The 20,981-nt window shown below is 33.2% G+C and overlaps 1 long non-coding RNA gene and 9 other non-coding genes across 11 annotated transcripts in view; 8 read left to right on the top strand and 2 right to left on the bottom strand.

Moving 5' to 3' along the window:
* LOC136833400 (uncharacterized) overlaps nucleotides 1-20,981 on the bottom strand; it is a 217,219-nt gene that overhangs the window by 71,936 nt on the left and 124,302 nt on the right. The gene's annotated exons all lie outside the window — the stretch shown is intronic.
* TRNAN-GUU (transfer RNA asparagine (anticodon GUU)) lies at nucleotides 3,150-3,223 on the bottom strand. The gene has a single exon. It is a non-coding gene; the product is annotated as a tRNA-Asn (tRNA).
* Nucleotides 4,096-4,169, top strand: TRNAN-GUU (transfer RNA asparagine (anticodon GUU)). The gene has a single exon. It is a non-coding gene; the product is annotated as a tRNA-Asn (tRNA).
* On the top strand, nucleotides 4,962-5,035 carry TRNAN-GUU (transfer RNA asparagine (anticodon GUU)). Its single transcript has one exon. It is a non-coding gene; the product is annotated as a tRNA-Asn (tRNA).
* On the top strand, nucleotides 6,129-6,202 carry TRNAN-GUU (transfer RNA asparagine (anticodon GUU)). The gene has a single exon. It is a non-coding gene; the product is annotated as a tRNA-Asn (tRNA).
* Nucleotides 7,107-7,180, top strand: TRNAN-GUU (transfer RNA asparagine (anticodon GUU)). Its single transcript has one exon. It is a non-coding gene; the product is annotated as a tRNA-Asn (tRNA).
* TRNAN-GUU (transfer RNA asparagine (anticodon GUU)) lies at nucleotides 8,104-8,177 on the top strand. The gene has a single exon. It is a non-coding gene; the product is annotated as a tRNA-Asn (tRNA).
* TRNAN-GUU (transfer RNA asparagine (anticodon GUU)) lies at nucleotides 10,129-10,202 on the top strand. The gene has a single exon. It is a non-coding gene; the product is annotated as a tRNA-Asn (tRNA).
* TRNAN-GUU (transfer RNA asparagine (anticodon GUU)) lies at nucleotides 17,965-18,038 on the top strand. The gene has a single exon. It is a non-coding gene; the product is annotated as a tRNA-Asn (tRNA).
* Nucleotides 18,697-18,770, top strand: TRNAN-GUU (transfer RNA asparagine (anticodon GUU)). Its single transcript has one exon. It is a non-coding gene; the product is annotated as a tRNA-Asn (tRNA).

Below are 20,981 nucleotides of genomic sequence, written 5' to 3' on the forward strand. Positions count from 1 at the left end.
GAACCTTAAAATGCATTTAATGGCTTAGAAAAGTCAGCAAAACATTAAAATGCATTTAATGGCTTAGAAAAGTCCACAGAACATAAAATACATTTAATGGCTTAGATAAATCACAGAACCTTAAAATACATTCAATGGATTAAAAAAGTCCACAGAACCCTAAAATGCATTTAATGGCTTAGAAAAGTCCATGGAATCTTATAATGCATTTAATGGCTTAGAAAAGTCCAAAGAACCTTAAAATGCATTTAATGACTTAGAAAAAAAAACAGAACCTTAAAGTGCATTTAATGCCTTTGAAAAGTCTACGGAACCTTAAAATGCATTTAATGGCTTAGAAAATCCACAGAACCTTAAAATACATTTAATTGCTCAAAAAAGTCCACAGAACCTTAAAATATTTAATGGCTTAGAAAAGTCCACAGGACCTTAAAATGTATCTAATGGCTTAGAAAAGTCCACAGAACCTTAAATTGCATCTAATGCCTTAGAAAAGCCCACAGAACCTTAAAATGCATTTAATGGCTTATAAAAGTCCACGGAACCTTAAACTACATTTAATGGCTTAAAAGAATCCACGGAACCTTAAAATGCATTTAATGGGTTAGAAAAGTCCACAGAACCTTAAAATGTATTCAACGGCTTAGAAAAGTCCACAGAACCTTAAAATGCATCTAATGGCTTTTAAAAACCACAGAACCTCAAAATACATTTAATGGCTTGTCCACAGAACCTTAAAATACATTTAATGGCTTAGAAAAGTCCACAGAACTTGAAAATGTATTTAATGGCTTATAAAGTCCACAGAATCTTAAAATACATTTAATGGCTTATAAAAGTTCACAGAACCTTACGACACATTTAATGACTTATAAAAGTCCACAGAGCTTTAAAATACACAATGGCTTAAAAAAAAAAGCCCACAGAACCTTAAAAAAAATGTCCAGTGAGGGACTGAAGAAGCCAATGAAAATTCGTCGACGAAAATAGGGTGGGCTGTTGCAAGTGCTAGTACACTCGTGCATTCCTCCTGGTGTCGGCAATATTAAGATATCCTGCAGCTGGGTGTTGGAGTGAGGGTTTCCGGGCATGTGCAGTGCTTCCAGGAAGCCAAATCTTTTCGATTTTTGACCCACTCAACTATGGCTTTAGCAATATCATTACTAAAAGTAAAAGCAGTAATTGTTGTTTTTGCAATAACAAAAGTAATAAGGATGATAATAATGGTAGGGTTTGAAAAGCCTTATCTTTATCAAGAAAGCAATGAAGATGTAACACAGAAAACAATGGTGAACAATAATAGTAATTAGGATGCTCATAATAATGGTAGCTAAGATTCTCTCAAAATCAACAAAAACATCAGTGAAGACAACAACCTCTGAATCACATTGACCAATAACAGAGGTATATTAAGACAAAGAAATGGTCTGGCCGGCTTGAAGAACTGCCCTCATTTGGCTTGAAAACAGAACACAAAAAAAAATCACAGTTAAATAAGTATGGCTTTTACTGCCTGTCATTAATATCTAATCTACTGAAATGTTTGTTTTTAGTTTTCAGTAAAAGAAAACAATTGAGATGGCTTTGTCTGTCTGTCCGCACTTTTCTGTCCGCCCTCAGATCTTAAAAAATACTGAGGCTAGGGGGCGGCAAATAATCAAACATACCAAATTGCAACTCTCTAGCCTCTGTGGTTTTTATTTTATTTACGGTTAAAGTTTGCCATGATAGTGCGTCTGGCAACGCTATAGGACAGGCCACCACCGGGCCGTGGCTCATATAACGTTATGCGCTGTACAGAAATCTCGATTGTGCCGAAGGAACTTCGGCGCATATTTTGCTTGTTATCTTTTGGCAACAAACTCGGTCCTTCCTCTGTTCAGGTGCAAGATTCGATTCTGAAATAAATGACTCTTCTTAACACTTCACTAACTCATCATCCTGTTCCCCCTCTCCTTTATTAGGGTACAGAGTCGTGGGTGTTTTTGAAGAACCTTTAAAGCTGAACTCTTTGATATTTGTTCAAATTGTGACACACGAGATCTCAGATGCATTTCAGAGAATCTGCAAATGAATGAGGGCTAAAATGATATATATCCTAAGTGTGAAGTGTTCCGGGAGTTCTTTTAGGACCTGTAAGTACTGAATACAGTACTACATGTAATCGACTTAGTCTGTAAAACTGAACATCGGTTCCTTGTTTAATCATGTACTGGAATGCATGAAAACAGGATACCTTTCGCCAAGAGCACATATCGAAAATTATTAGTAACGAAAAAAGAAAAAAACGTCCCATTCAGCTTCAGAGGTTGTCACATGTACAAGAAACGATAATGAAATTCTCATCTGAAAATGATGGATACAGGATTCACGTGTATTCCAGGTACAGAATTATAGTCGTTAAATTATATCCGTTATTGGAATACAAACACAGGCATAAAAGTCCTTCGGATGTTTTTAAGTGAGAGGTGCTTTTACAAGTGTTGTGCCCTAAAAATAACGGTTTTTGGCGGCAAATTTTCCTCTAAATCTCCAATTCAGTAAAACAAAAGAGTTCACTGAATAGGATTAATGCTGATGCCTTAGGAACTTCTTTATACGGAGGTTTATTTTGGTCGTTCCTCGACAATTCTGAGTGTATTATTTACTATTTATGACGTACCTATTATTAAGACACGCCAATCACAACTGCTATTTCGAATGTCAGTTACACCAAGCGCATGACAACCATTTTTTATGATATAAATGCCACCTAAGACACAGTTGTTATTAAGCCCATAAGTATACGGATCGGATCTACGACTTGGATACCATTTAGGACGTGAATTTCATCAAGGACATGACTATCAACTTGAGACACGAGTACCATCCAAGACATGACAACCATTTAGGTAACGAACGACGCCTCAGCTATACCTGTCACTTGCGACATACTATCAATATCATCATGGCTAGACTACCATTTCAGAACATGGATATCATACTACTCACGCCTGTAATTCATGACGTAACTATTTTATAATTCAGTGATACTATTACAGGTTTGCGTTGTTACTTGTAATGTAGTCTCTTGAGAAATTATTTCCTTAGCAAGAGAGTATTCTCTCCGAGGTCTTACATAAGATCACACTTACACCAACTAAACAGTTCGCCCCCGGGTGGGCTCGAACCACCAACCTTTCGGTTAACAGCCGAACGCGCTAACCGATTGTGCCACGGAGGCTTGAAAATTGCAACAGCAACTTACACCATTCATTGTTCGAGAACAAATGTTAGTGACTTCTTAATTTCTCCTCATTACTAATTATATTAATACTTACTCATATATATATATATATATATATATATACACGTACACATAATATTAAACAATTATGAAGACATATCACGACCTTGCTTGAGTCCTACTTTCACACCAAACTAGTCACTCTCATCTAAATGTTCCTTTGAACTGTGCATGGCTCCCTTGTGTATAAAGTAGTTGCAGTGTGGGATCAACTTTAATAGAGATATTATGGGACAAGTGGCAGTGCATATTATATATATATATATATATATATATATATATATATATATATATATATATATAATATACAGTATATATATATATATATATATATATATATATATATATATATATATATATATATATATATATATATATATATATATATGCAGTATATATTGCCACCCTCCTTGGCATACGAGAACTCGTATGGAAATGCAGTAATGTTTTTCTTTCATAAAACGTTGCATGAGAAGTTTTGAGGTGATCAGGAAAAACCATAAGTGATATAAGGTCCTCATGAACTTATAGATATATACTAGGCTAACTGTTTATGAGTGACAAGAAGTTTTGTAGTAAATGGGAAGGATACAAAGGAATATATAGGTGAGAGTGACTAGTTTGGTGTGAAAGTCGGACTCAAGCAAGGTCGTGATATTTCTTCATAATTCTTTAATATTATGTATAAGTGTATACTGTATATGAATGTTGTATTATGCAAAATTATATTTAGTAATGTGGGAAATTACGAAGTCATTTCCAGTTGTTCTGGAACAATCAATAGCACAAGGCGCGCAATGTATTTCCAAGCCTCCATGGCACAATCGGTTAGCGCTTTTGGCTGTTAACCAAAAGGTTGGTAGTTCGAGCCCACCCAGGGGCGGACTGTTTAGCTTCACCACTCAAAGTATTTTGTTAGGTTCAATACAAAAAGGATCTAATGACCATGACATGACAAGCAAAGGTGTCATAAGCTGGGTTGCAAAGGAAATAATTTAAGGACTTGGATGCATTAGAAGCAACAAAGACCTAGTTGAAGTAACTTTAAGTATGGGAAATTGTGCCGCAGAGGCTTAAGTCAACAATGTGCACCTTGCGCCATTCATTGTTCCAGAAGGACAGTCAGTAACTTCTTAATTACTCCCATCATTATACGCATTTATACATATTGCTATGTACATATATAGATACTATATACATATATATAATATTAAACAATTATTATATACACACACACTTATAATATATATATATATATATATATATATATATATATATATATAATGTATATAATATTATACACATACACACACACACACACACACACACACACATATATATATATATATATATATATATATATATATATATATATATATATATACCCACTCATCCTACAACAGCTTTATTAAGAGTTGATCTCACACTGTAGCTGATTCATACACAAAGTAGCACTCACAATTCAAAGGAATATATAGATGAGAGTTACCAGTATGGTGTGAAAGTAGGACTCAATCAAGGTCGAGTTATTTCTTAATAATTGCTTAATATTATGTATAAGTGCATATATAATTATCCTAGTAAACACCAGTATATTTAGTAATGAGAGATATTTAGAAGTTACTGCCAGTTGTTCGGGAACAAATAAAAATATAAGTTGCACAAGTAAACTCAGGCCTCCGTGGCACAATCGGTTAGCGCGTTCGGCTGTTAACCGAAAGGTTGGTGGTTCGAGCCCACCCGGGGGCGAATTGTTTAGTCTAAGCGTACAAATATTTCGTCAAGGGCGGTGTAAGCATAATCTAACGACCACAGATAAAGAAGTACCACCATAAACTGTCTTTCTAAGGAAATCATTTCTTGGGAATGCTTATTAATGTACATTAAAACCAGTAGGAGTATATCACAATCTTATGTATGGACAATCACTGCAATGCAAAATATTCTGCGTAGGCAAGTTCCCTAATATTACACAAGAAAGGAGACTGCGGAGTTGTACGAGATCAATAAATGGAGCATCCGTATATTTAACTTGGGCCAACATAATTGACTGAATGCTGTTCTCAAATTACTGTAATTTCTTTCGGCAAGCCTATTAAATTTTTTTTATGGGACGAAGTTGTAGATTGGCCGAAGATATAATGATGATTGGATAGTTATGATATTTGTATTTCAAGGCACAAAACTTTAGCCACCTCTTGCAATGATTAATAATGCTGAGAGAGAGAGAGAGAGAGAGAGAGAGAGAGAGAGAGAGAGAGAGAGAGAGAGAGAGAGAGAGAATCAAATATCTTGTGTGTAATCTATCATAACAAGGATCTCTTACATATTATGAACAAAAGTATCACCATGCATATGCTGTCAGTGTTCAAATGTTTGAAAAACCTTGAAAAGTAAAGATACAATCATTTTGACAGGATGACCAAAAGTGAGTTGAAGTGGTTAAGTAATGTAGAAGGGATGGGAGAATGTATAATATATATATATATATATATATATATATATATATATATATATATATATATATATTCAGGAAAAAAAACATAAGTGACATAAAATCCCTACGATTGCACCGATAGAGATGAACTGTATTGGCTAACTGTTCACTGGAGGCAGGAATTGTGTGACAAGTGGGAAGTTGTGACAGAGTATAGAGATGTGAGAGACTGGTTTGGTGCAAAAGTAGAACACAAGGTCGTAATATTTCTTCATCACTGTTTAATATTATGTAAGTATGTATATAGTAATATGAATAATGGTGTATAGTAATCACAGCAATTAGGAAATCACTAATATTTGTTCTGGAAGAATCATTGTCACAAGGTGCACCTCCTACACTCAAGCATCCGTGTCACAATCGGTTAGCGTGTTCGGCTGTTAACCGAAAGGTTGGTGGTTCGAGCCCACCCGGGGGCGAAATGTTTAGTCTCCTCGTACATGTATTTCGTTAAAGTCGGTGTAAACATGACCAAATGACCTTGGAAAAAACAATACCATAAACTATGTAGGTAATTATTGTCATGGATAAACGAGTTCAATAAATAGATCATTCGAACGCAGAATGTGGGCCATCAAAAATGACTGAACCCTGTTCTCAAATTTCAATAATTTCTCTTTGTCAAATCTATTAAATATTTTTCATAAGAAGAGATTCTACTGTAGATTAGCCTCAGATATAATGATAATAGGACAATTATGATATTTTGTGTGTCAAGGCAGGAGACTTGGGCCATCTCTTGCAATGATTAATAATGCTGAGAGAGAGAGAGAGTGACATCTACGCATACACTGTGTGTTCAAATGTTTGAAAAGCCTTGAAAAGTAAAGATACAAACATTTTGACAGGATGCCAAAGTAAGTTGAAGTGGTTTAGTCATGTAGAAAGGATGGGAATATATATATATATATATATATATATATATATATATATATATATATATATATATATATATATATATATATATATATATATACATATGTATATAAGAAAAAAATGAGACAAAATCCTTAAGAATATACTGATATGAACTGTACAGGCTAATTGTTAACATGTAACAGGAATTTTTGTAACTAAAGGGGAAGGTTGGGAAGGAATATATAGATGAGAGTGACTGGTTAGGTGTAAAAGTAGGACTAGAAAAGGACTTCATATTTCTTCAAAATTACTCAGTAATATATATATGGATGTATTTAGCAGGTATACTTTTATACAGTGGTATTTATATATTTAAATAATGTATATTTAATAATGAGGGAAATTACGAAGCCATTACCAGTTGTCCTGGAACAATGAATGGCACAAGGTGCACAAATGTCTCAAGCCTCCGTGGCACAATCGGTTAGCGCGTTCGGCTGTTAACCGAAAGGTTGGTGGTTCGAGCCCACCCGGGGGCGAAATATTTAGTCTCCTCGTACATGTATTTCGTTAAAGTCGGTGTAAACATGACTAATGACCTTGAAAAACAATACCATAAACTATGTAGGCAATTATTGTAATGGATGAACGAGTTCAATAAATAGATCGTTCGAACGCAGAATGTGGGCCATCAAAAATGACTGAACCCTGTTCTCAAATTTCAATAATTTCTCTTTGTCAAATCTATTAAATATTTTTCATAAGAAGAGATTCTTCAGTGGATTAGCCTCAGATATAATGATAATAGGACAATTATGATATTTTGTGTTTCAAGGCAAGAGACTTGGGCCATCTCTTGCAATGATTAATAATGCTGAGAGAGAGAGAGTGACATCTACGCATACACTGTGTGTTCAAATGTTTGAAAAGCCTTGAAAAGTAAAGATACAAACATTTTGACAGGATGGCCAAAGCAAGATGAAGTGGTTTAGTCATGTAGAAAGGATGGGAATATATATATATATATATATATATATATATATATATATATATATATATATATTTATTTATATATATATATATATATATATATATATATATATATATATACTGTACATATGTATATAAGAAAAAATGAGACAAAATCTGTAAGAAATACTGATATGAACTGTACAGGCTAATAGTTAACATGTAACAGGAATTTTTGTAACTAAAGGGGGAAGGTTGGGAAGGAGTATATAGATGAGAGTGACTGGTTAGGTGTAAAAGTAGGACTAGAAAAGGCCTTCATATTTCTTCAAAATTGCTCGGTAATATATATATGGATGTATTTAGCAGGTATACTTTTATACAGTGGTATTTATATATTTAAATAATGTATATTTAGTAATGAGGGAAATTACGAAGCCATTACCAGTTGTCCTGGAACAATGAATGTCACAAGGTGCACAAATGTTTTCAAGCCTCCGTGGCACAATCGGTTAGCGCGTTCGGCTGTTAACCGAAAGGTTGGTGGTTCGAGCCCACCCGGGGGCGAAATGTTTAGTCTCCTTGTACATGTATTTCGTTAAAGTCGGTGTAAACATGACCTAATGACCTTGGAAAAAACAATACCATAAACTATGTAGGCAATTATTGTAATGGATGAACGAGTTCAATAAACAGATCGTTCGAACGCAGAATGTGGGCCATCAAAAATGACTGAACCCTGTTCTCATATTTCAATAATTTCTCTTTGTCAAATCTATTAAATATTTTTCATAAGAAGAGATTCTACTGTAGATTAGCCTCAGATATAATGATAATAGGACAATTATGATATTTTGTGTTTCAAGGCAAGAGACTTGGGCCATCTCTTGCAATGATTAATAATGCTGAGAGAGAGAGAGTGACATCCCACGATACACTGTGTGTTCAAATGTTTGAAAAGCCTTGAAAAGTAAAGATACAAACATTTTGACAGGATGGCTAAAAACAGAAAGTTGGAAGTGGTTTAGTCATGTTGAAAGGATAGGAATATATATATATATATATATATATATATATATATATATAATGTATATATATATATGTATATTATATACATACACACATATACATATGTATATAAGAATAAATGAGACAAAATCCTAAGAATATACTGATATGAACTATACAGGCTAATTGTTAACATGTAACAGGAATTATTGTAACTAAAAGGGAATGGTTGGAAGGAATATATACTGTACATGAGAGTGACAGGTTTGGTGTAAAAGTAAGATTAGAAAAGGCCTTCATATTTCTTCAAAATTACTCAGTAATATATATATGGATGTATTTAGCAGGTATACTTTTATACAGTGGTATTTATATATTTAAATAAAAATGCATTTAGTAATGAGGGAAATTACGAAGCCATTACTAGTTGCCCTGGAAAATGAATGCTGGAAGGTGCACAAATTGTTCTCAAGCCTCCGTGGCACAATCGGTTAGCCGCGTTCGGGCTGTTAACCGAAAGGTTGGTGGTTCGAGGCCACTAACTAGTCTAATCGTGCCGCTATATTTCGCTAAAGTCGGTGTAAACATGACCTAATGACCTTGGAAAAAACAGTTCCATAAACTACACATACAATTACTGTGTAGACGTGTAAGTTCACTAAATAGATCATTCGAACACTGACCTTGGCCATCAAAAATGACTGAATCCTGTTCTCAAATTTCGATTATTTCTCTTGTCAAACCTGTTAAATATTTTTCATAGGAAGAGATTCTAGATTAGCCTCAGATATAATGATAATTGGACAATTATGACGTTTTGTGTTTCAAGGCACGAGACTTGGGCCATCTCTTGTAATGATTACTAATGCTGAGAGAGAGAGAGAGAGAGAGAGAGAGAGAGAGAGAGAGAGAGAGAGAGAGAGAGAGAGAGAGAGAGAGAGTCATCTTTCTTGTATCTGATGTATCATAAAGATTTCTCATACTATGAACGTAAGAACTCCTACATACACTGTTAGTGTTCAAATGTTTGAAAAAGACTAAAAGTAAAGATACAAACATTTTGACAGGATGGCCAAAGCAAGTTGAAGTGGTTTTTAGTCATGTAGAAAGGATGGGAATATATATATATATATATATATATATATATATATATATATATATATATATATATATTTAAGAAAAAATGAGACGAAATCCTTAAGAATGTACTGATATGAACTGTACAGGCTACTTGTTAACAAGTAACAGGGATTTCTGTAACAAAAGGGGAAGGTTGGGAAGAATACATAGATGAGAGTGACTGGTTTAGTGTAAAAATAGGACTAGAAAAGGCCTTTATTTCTTAGAAACTGTATTATATATATATATATGGATGTATTTAGCATGTATACTTTTATGCAGCAGTATTTATACATATAAAATAATGTGTATTGAATAATGAGGGAAACTAAGAAGTCATTACCAGTATTCCTGGAACAATGAATGCCACAAGGTGCACAAATGTTTTCAAGCCTCCGTGGCACAATCGGTTAGCGCGTTCGGCTGTTAACCGAAAGGTTGGTGGTTCGAGCCCACCCAGGGGCGAACACTGTTTAGTCTAATCGTACATGTATTTCGTAAAAGTCGGTGTAAGCATGACCTAATGACCTTGGAAAAAACAGTACCACAAACTATGTAGGCAATAACTGTAATGGATGTATAAGTTCAATAAATAGATCATTCAAACGCTGAACTTTTGGTCATCAGAAATGACTGAATCCTGTTCTCAAATTTCAATAATTTCTCTTGTCAAACCTGTTAAATAGTTTTCATAGGAAGAGATTCTAGATTAGCCTCTGATATAATGATAATAGGACAATTATGATATTTTGCGTTTCAAGGCACGAGACTTGGGCCATCTGTTGCAATGGTTAACAATGCTGAGAGAGAGAGAGAGAGAGAGAGAGAGAGAGAGAGAGAGAGAGAGAGAGAGAGAGAGAGAGAGAGAGAGAGAGAGAGAGAGAGAGAGATTTCTTGTACTTAATGTATCATAAAGATTTCTTACAAAATACGAACGCAAGTAACACCTACCACATACACTGTTAGTGTTCAAATGCTTGAAAATCTTGAAAAAGTAAAGATACAAATATTTTGACCGGATGGCCAAAACAAGTTGAAAATAGTTTAGTCATGTAGGAAGGATGGGAATATATATATATATATATATATATATATATATATATATATATATATATATATATATATATATATATAATTTAAGAAAAACAACATGAGACAAAATCTATTGTACTGATATGAACTGTGCAGGCTACTTGTTAACAAGTAACAGGGATTTTTGTAACAAAAGGGGAAGGTTGGGAAGGAATATATAGATGAGAGTGACTGGTTTGGTGTAAAAGTAAGACTATAAAAGGCCTTCATATTTCTTCAAAATTGCTCAGTAATATATATATATAGATATATATATATATATATATATATATATATATATATATATATATATATATATATATATTATATATATATATATATATATATATATATGGATGTCATTTAACAGGTATGCTTTTATACAGTTGCACTTATACATATAAAATAATGGAGTAATGAGGGAAATTAAGAAGTCACTACCAGTTGTCCTGAATAATGAATGGCACAAGGTAAATTGTTTTCAAGCCTGTGGCACAATCGGTTAGCGTTCGGCTGTTAACCGAAAGGTTGGTGGTTCCCACCGGGGCGAACTGTTTATCTAATTGTACAAGTATTTCGAAAGTCGGTGTAAGCATGACCTTATGACCTTGGAAAAGATAGTTCCTTAAACTATGTGGGCAATTACTGTAACAGATATGTAAGTTCAGTAAACAGATCATTCGAACGCGGAACCTGGGCCATCAAAAATGACTGAACCCTGTTCTCAAATTTCGATTATTTCTCTTGTCAAATCTGTTAAATATTTTTCATAAGAAGAGATTCTAGATTAGCCTGAGATATAATGATAATAGGACAATTATGATATTTTACCAAGGCAAGAGACTTTGGGCCATCTCTGTAATGATTAATAATGCTGGAGAGAGAGAGAGAGAGAGAGAGAGAGAGAGAGAGAGAGAGAGAGAGAGAGAGAGAGAGAGAGAGAGGGAGAGAGAGAGAGAGAGAGAGAGAGTTATCTTCTTTGTACTTAATGTATCACAAAAGATTTCATACGAACGCAACTAACACCTACATAAAAGCGTTAGTGTTCAAATGTTTGAAAAGCCTTGAAAAAGTAAAGATACAAACATTTTGACAGGATGGCCAAAGCATTGAAGTGGTTTATATGTAGAAAGGATGGAATATATATATATATATATATATATATATATATATATATATATATATATATATATGTATATATTATTTAAGAAAAAAACATGACAAAAAATCCTTACGAATGTACTGATATGAACTGGTACAGGCTAATTGTTAACAAGTAACAGAATTTTTTAACAAAAGGAAGGTTGGGAAGGAATATATAGATGAGAGTGACTTGGTTTTAATAAAAGTAGGACTATAAAAGGCCTTCGTATTTCTTCAAAATTGTTCAGTAATATATATATGGATGTATTTTGCAGGTATACTTTTATACAGTAGTATTTATACATATAAAATAATGCATATTGAGTAATGAGGGACATTAAGAAGTCACTTCCAGTAGTCCTGGAGCAACGAATGGCACAAGGTGCACAATTTGTTTTCAAGCCTCCGTGTCACGATCGGTTAGCGCGTTCGGCTGTTAACCGAAAGGTTGGTGGTTCGAGCCAACCCGGGAGCGAACTGTTTAGTCTAATAAATTGTACAAGCATTTCGCTAAAGTCGGTGTAAGCATGACCAATGACCTTGGAAAAAACAATACCATAGATTATGTTAGGCAATTACTGTAAAACATGTATGAGTTCAATAAATAGATCATCCGAACGCTGAACTTTGGCCATCAAAAATGACTGAATCCTGTTTTCAAATTTCAATTACTTCTCTTGTCAAACTTGTTAAATAGTTTTCATAGGAAGAGATTCTAGATTAGCCTGAGATATAATGATAATAGGACAATTATGATATTTTGTGCTTTAAGGCACGAGACTTGGGCCATCTCTTGCAATGGTTAATAATGCTGAGAGAGAGAGAGAGAGAGAGAGAGAGAGAGAGAGAGAGAGAGAGAGAGAGAGAGAGAGAGAGAGAGAGAGTCATCTTTCTTGTACTTAATGTATCATAAAGACTTCTTACACAACACGAACGCAAGTAACACCTACACATAGCTCGTACACTTAGTGTTCCAATGCTTGAAAATCATGAAAAGTAAAGATACAAAAATTTTGACCGGATGGCCAAACCAGTTGAAGGTCATGTAGAGGATGGAAATATATATATATATATATATATATATATATATATATATATATATATATATATATATATATATATATATATATATGTATAAGTAACAATTTTTATATCTTATAATGATTTTATATCTTATAATGTATATTTTCTTATTATTTTTTAATTTATTTAAGTAAATCATTTTTTCAGATATTTTATACAACAATGAGATTAACAAAGGACAGGAGAGTAACAGCAACTAATTCAGATCAAACAATAAAAATGGAAAACCGCAAGATTGTTATCAAATTTAACAGGTGCAAAATCCGAAATATCACAAGCTTGATTAGAAAACTTGAATCCACAGGAAGTAAGTGATGCCTCAAAGAGCGGTAGGCTAGTTGTTGCAATGTTTAGAAAAGTCCAATGAACTACAAGAATCGCTTGCCATGCTCTTCAAAAATCCAGCTGGCGTGGCTGGAGTTAGCAATTAGTATTTGTGTTGAACATTATTAAGCCGAATAAGAATATTAATTTTGTTAATATATTATATTAATCTATTAACTTGTGGCATACATTCTTTTCAAAAAATGTAATCAAAAAGGCTTTAATACTTAAACAAGGGCCGTTACTTATGGATGTATATATATATATATATATATATATATATATATAGTATATATATATATATATATATATAAAGTAATGTATGTATGTATGTGAATATATAAGAAAAACATGAGACAAAACCTTAAAATCTGATATGAACCAGGCTGACTGTCAACAAGGAACAGGAATTTTTGAACAAAAAGGGAAGTTTGGGAAGGAAATACAGAGGGAGTGACTAGTTTAGGTAAAAGTAGGATAGAAAAGGCTCGTCAAGCTTCAAACTGTTCAGTAATATACACTGTATATGGATGTATTAGCAGGTATACTTTTATACAGTAGCATTTATACATATAATGTATATTGAGTAATGAGGGAAATTAAGAAGTCACTACCAGCTGTCATAGAACAATGAATGCCACAGCGATGTCCACCTCCGTGGCAGGTTAGCGCGCTCGGCTGTTAACCGACGCACCGCCGCACTGTTTAGTCTAATCGTACAAGTATTTCGCTAAAGACGGTGTAAGCATGGCCTAATGACCTTGGAAAAAACAGTACCATAAACTATGTAGGCAATTACTGTAATAGATGTATAACTTCAATAAACAGGTCATTTGAACGCTGAACTTGGGCCATCAAAAATGACCGAATCCTGTTCTTAAATTTCAATAATTTCTCTTATCAAACCTGTTAAATATTTTTCATTGGAAGAGATTCTAGATTAGCCTGAGATATAATGATAATAGGACAATTATGATATTTTGTGTTTCAAGGCACGAGACTTGGGCCATCTCTTGTAATGATTAATAATGCAGAGAGAGAGAGAGAGAGAGAGAGAGAGAGAGAGAGAGAGAGAGAGAGAGAGAGAGAGAGAGAGTCATCTTTCTTGAACTTAATGTATCTTAACGATTTCTTACATAATATGAACGCAAGTAACACCTACACATACATTGTTAGTGTTCAAATGTTTGAAAAGCCTTGAAAAGTAGATACAAACATTTTGACAGGATGGCCAAAGCAAGTTGAAGTGGTTTATTCATGTAGAAAGGATGGGAATATGTGTATGTATGTATGTATATATGTATGTATATGTATATATATATATATATATATATATATATATATATATATATATATATATATATATATATATATATGTGTATATATATATGTGTGTGTGTGTGTGTGTGTGTGTGTGTGTGTGCTATTGCATGTATTAAGGAAAATGAGACAAATTTAAGAATGTACTGATATGAACTGCACAGGCTAATTGTTAACAAGTAACAGGAATTTTTGTAACAAAAGGGGAAGGTTGGAAAGGAATATATAGATGAAAGTGACTGGTTTGGTGTAAAAGTAGGACTAGAAAAGGCCTTCATATTTCTTAGAAATTGTTCAATAATATATATATGGATGTACTTAGCAGGTATACTTTTATACAGCAGTATTTATAAATATAAAATACTGTATACTGAGTAATGAGGGAAATTAAGAAGTCACTACCAGCTGTCCTGGAACAACGAATGGCACAAGGTGCACATTTAGTTTTCAAGCCTCCGTGGCACAATTGGTTAGCACGTTCGGCTGTTAACCGAAAGGTTGGTGGTTCAAGCCCACCAAGGTCAGTGTAAGTATGAACTAACGACCATCGAAAATAAATCACCATTATTTTCCTAAGTACGTGGATACATATATGTAACAGTATTCTGTATGGAAAATCATTGCAATGGAAAATAAGCTATGCTGGCAATTCCTCCAATATTATCTAAAATAAAATAGGACACTTAGTAGATGTACAAAATCAATAAAAGCATACATTGGACTTTGGACAACAAAATCAACTGAGCCCTGCTATCTAATCAGTATAATTTCTATCAGCAAGCCTCTTAAACAATTTTCAGGGAATGAAGGTCTAGATTACACTCAGATATCTCTATGATAGGACAATTACATTATATTGTATTTCAACTGGCACAAGACTTTAACCATTTGTTGTGAAAAAGTGGAAGGTTGCAAAAGAATACTGAGATGAGAGTGACTGGTTTGGTGTAAAAGTACGACTCACGCAAGGTCGTAATATTTCTTCAAAATTGTTTAATATTATGGATATGTACTGTATATAGTAGAATGTAGAAATATTTAGTAATATGTATATAGTGATGAAGGAAATTAGGAAGTCACTACCACTTGTTCTAGAACAATGAATGGCACAAAGTACACAGTACCAACTCAAGCTTCTGTGGCACAATCGGATTAGTGTGTTCGACTGTTAACCGAAAGGTTGGTGGTTCGAGCCCACCCGAGGGTGAATAGTTTAGTCTAACTGCACAAAGCATTTCGTCAAGGTCGGTGTAAGCATGAACTAACGACTTTGGAAAATAAATCGCTATTATTTCTTAAGTACATGGATAAATATATGTAACAATCTTCTGTATGGAAAATCAGTGTAATGGAAAATAAGCTATACAGGCAACTCCAATATTACCTAAAATAAGACGCTTAGTAGATATATCAAAGCAATAACAGTATACATTGAACTCAGGCGAACAAAATCAACCGAGTACTGTTATCTAATCATCATTATTTCTCTCGTGAAACCTCTATATATTTTTCATAACATGAAGGTCTAGATTACACTCAACATATATTTATGATAAGACAATTACATTATTTTGTATTCCAACATGCACAAGACTTTACCAGTTGTTGTAACAAAGGGGAAGGCTGCAAAAGGTTACATAGATGAGCGTGATTGGTTTGGTGTAAAAGTAGAATTTAAGGGAAACTGTGATATTTCTGCCTAGTTGTTAATATTAAGTATATGTACATAAATTTAGTATGTATTTATGAATATAGTAGTATGTAGTTATATATAGTAATATGTATAAAGTAATGAGGGGAAACTAAGAAAACACTACCACTTGTTCTGGAACAATGAATGGCATAAGTACACAGTAATAATTCAAGCCTCCGTGGCACAATCCGAAAGGTTGGTGGTAACTGAGCACCTGGGGCGAATTTTTAGTCTAACTGTACAAAGTGTTATGTCAAGGGCAGTGGAAGCATGAACTGACAACCATGAAAAATAAATCACTAATATTTCTCAAATACGTGGATACATATATGCAATAATCTTCTGTATGGAAATCAGTGCAATGGAAAATAAAGTATGTTGGCAATTACTTCAATATTACCTTAATTAGGACAATTAGTAGACGTACGAGATCAATAAAAGAATACATTGAACTTTGGTCAACAAAATCGACAGAGTTCTGTTATCTAATCATCATTATTTCTCCTTAAAACCTCTTAAATATTTTTCAGGGGATAAAGTTCTAAATTACACTTATATATCTTTATGATAGGACAATTACGTTATTGTGTACTTTTACTGGAACGAGATTTTAGATATTTGTTGTAACAAAAGGGAAGGTTGCAAAGGAATATATAGAAGAGAGTGACTGGTTTGGTGTACAAGTGGGACTCAGGCAAGACCTTCAAATTTCTTCAGAATTATTCAGTAATATGTAGTAGGTACACTTGTATAAAGTAGTATTTATGAATATATATAGGAATATGTATTCAATAATGAAAGAAATTAAGAGGTTGTTCTAAAACAATGAATGGTGTAAGGTGCACAGTAAGTTCTCAAGCTTCCGTGACACAATCGGTTAGCGTGTTCGGCTGTTAACTGAAAGGTTGGTGGTTCGACCTCACCTGAGGGCGAACTGTTTAGTCTAACTGCACAGAGTGTTTCGAAAGTCAAGGTCAGTGCAATGGGGATTTAACGACCTTGGAAAAAGAAAAGTACTATGAACTGTCTCGCTAAGCAAACAATTTCTTAAGGACGTGGATGCATTAAATGTTGCAAAAGTATATTTGTACATATAAAGTAATCTATCTAGGCAACTGCTCCAATATTACCTAAGAAAAGGAGACAGTAGATTTAAAAAACAAAAAAATGAACCATTTGAACACTGAACTTTGGTCAACAAAATTGACAAAGCACTCTTATCTAAACATTATAATTTCTATCGGTAACCCTCTAAAATATCTTTATAAAGGTCTACACTGTCTTCAGATATCTCTATGATAAGACAATTACATCATATTGTATTTCAACTGGCATAAGACTTTAGCCATTTATTGTAATAAAGGGGAAGGTTGCATATGAGAGTGACAGGTTTGGTGTAAAAGTAGGACTCAAGCAAGATTGTAATGTTTCTTTAAAATTGTTCAGTATTATATATGTATGTATTTAGTAGTTATACTTGCATACAATAGTAGGTAAAAACATATAACAATGTGTATTTAGTAATGAAGAAATTAAGAAGCTACCAGTTGTTCAGGAACAATCAATGGCACAAGTTGAAGTAAGTGTTCTTAAGCCTCCGTGGCACAATCGGTTAGCGCGTTCGGCTGTTAACCGAAAGGTTGGTGGTTCGAGCCCACCCGGGGGCGAATTTTTTAGTCTAATTGCACAAAGTGTTTTGTTAAGGTCAGTGGAAGCATGAACTGACAACCATGAAAAATAAATCACCAATATTTCTCACGTACATGGATACATATATGCAATAATCTTCTGTATAGCAAATTAGTGCAATGGAAAATAAGCTATGTTAGCAATTACTTCAATATTATCTAAATTAGGACACTTAGTAGATGTACGAGATCAATAAAAGGATACACTGAATTTTGGTCAACAAAATCGACAGAGTTCTGTTATCTAATCATCATTATTTCTCTCTTAAAACCTCTTAAATAATTTTCAGGGGATAAGGGTCTAGATTACACTTATATATCTTTATGATAGGACAATTATTTTATTGTGTACTTTTACTGGCACGAGATTTCAGCCATTTGTTGTAACAAAAGGGAAAGGTTGCAAAGGTAGAAGAGAGTGACTGGTTTGGTGTACAAGTGGGACTCAGGCAAGACCTTCAAAATTTCTTCAAAAATGTTCAGTAATATGTATATGTATGTATTTAGTAGGTGCACTTGTATAAAGTAGTATTTATGAATATATATAGTAATATGTATTTAGTAATGAAAGAAATTAAAAGGTCACTACCAGTTGTTATAAACACTGAATGGTGCAAGGTGGACGGTACATTCTCATGCCTCCGTGGCACAATCGGTTAGCGCGTTCGGCTGTTAACCGAAAGGTTGGTGGTTCGAGCCCACCCGGGGGCGAACTGTTTAATTTAAACACACAGACAATATTTCGTCAAGTTCAGCGTAAGCGTGATTTAACGACCGTGGAATAAAAGTACTATAAACAGTTCTTGCAAACGAAATAATTTCGTGTGAACGTCGATGAATTAAATAAACAACAACTTTATATTGGGAACTATCCAACCTACAAAACCTGAAATGTCATCCCCTATAGGCAATTATTATATATTAGACTTCTGAACACGAAAAGGATCTGTGACATTGAAAAACAGATCACGGTTAACATTAAGGATAATAATCAATAACCGGTAAGGTACCTACCTACGAAATTTAACAAAAAATCATATCAGTAATAATAATAATGAACCTTCTTTCTGGGAGGAATAATTGAATCAAAATCAGATCAATAATAATAATAATAATAATGAACCTTCTTTCTGGGAGGAATAACTGAATCAAAATCAGATCAATAATAATAATAATAATAATAATAATAGTAAACCTTCCATCTGGGAGGAATAAAACAGAAGGAGAACCAATTGCAGAGCGGAAACGAAGCACACAGCCAAATGATGACGGGGAAATGATCAGCTCTTTCCAGAGCTGATAAAAATGACAGTCAAATTCAATGCTGCTTGCAGCATCATTCAACAGCGACCAAAAATGATCCCATGAGATAATCGCTAGCAGCGTAATGCAGTCATAAAAAGCACTTATAACTGGCTTTGCAGCTCAGGCTTCACGCAATACTGAATATTAAAACTGTGAGGGGCATCAGTGCATATGCGTTTGACTCAATACACGGAAGGGAAAAGTGGTTGGTATTCATCTGAAAGTTCGAGTCAGTTTCTGTAAAGTATTTTGTAAATAATAGAAATTTTGTAATGTAGACTTCACACACCTTCATATTGTTATTATTATTGGAGAAACAAATCCACGGTTATATATGGATACAAAAACCGAAAGCTCTCTGCAGAGATTTATTTTAAAATATATTTGCACCCATACATATTCGTGGATTTGTTCTCCATTTCAAGACTCATACTACTATGAGTATTTATTATTATTATTATTATTATTATTATTATTATTATTATTATTATTATTATTATTCTTTTAATATTATTATTATTATTATTATTATTATTATTATTATTATATTATAGCAGTTAAATCTGACAGTTGTAACTGTAAATGTATCAATTTTCAACTTGCGTTTTTGCAATATCTTTGACCTACATTCTGACAACATAGTCCCATGAACTAATGAACTACCAACTGTAATTATGCTATTTATGTCTAACAACACGTAATTCACGTAATCCCCCAATTACATAAATAAAGAGGAATACAATACTGTATACAACAATATAAACACACACCCATAAAAAGAAACACTGTGAAACAGCAGTTGCCACACATGACTTTATAATCATCCCTCAATCTTCTTCGAACGTGCATTTTCCCATTATTATCATCCTCAATGTAACATCAAACTTCGCTTATGGCAAACTTTTGTTTGGTTCTTTTTTGTAATCAAACTTTTTTTGTTTGGCTTCATTTTATTTTATTTGTTTTGTTTTCACTTCATTAAGAGTCAACGGTATTGAATCTGGTAGACGTCTGCAAGTACAGTTTTTTTGGCAATAATAATAATAATAATAATAATAATAATAATAATAATAATAATAATAATAATAATAATATTAAAACTCACTAACGACTCAAAAATGATGATATCCATGTAAATACTGTATATATATATACATACATACATACATACATACATACGTGTGTATATATATATATATATATATATATATATATATATATATATATATATATATATATATATATATATATATATATATACATACAGTACTTTCATGAATATCTTCGTTTTTTGGGTCATTGCTGGGTTTGAATAATATTACCTACATTGAACTTTGATCTTTTTTATTCATCTCTGGCTGTAATTTTCGATTATTATTTGGTAATGCTTCATTTATATCTCTTTGTATATAGTTCTTTTGCTGTTAAATTCAAACCATTATTATCATTATTATTATTATTATTATTATTATTACAAATAACTGGGTTTGTAAACATTCACACACACATGCTACAGAGAGTCTGTTCAGGAAAGGTTCCTTATATATATATATATATATACCAGGTGTTTCGAAATTAGAGGCCCCCCGCTCCACAGAACAAATGGAAAGTTATGAA

This window comes from Macrobrachium rosenbergii, chromosome 51, assembly GCF_040412425.1.
Source record: "Macrobrachium rosenbergii isolate ZJJX-2024 chromosome 51, ASM4041242v1, whole genome shotgun sequence".
Lineage (NCBI taxonomy): Eukaryota > Metazoa > Arthropoda > Malacostraca > Decapoda > Palaemonidae > Macrobrachium > Macrobrachium rosenbergii.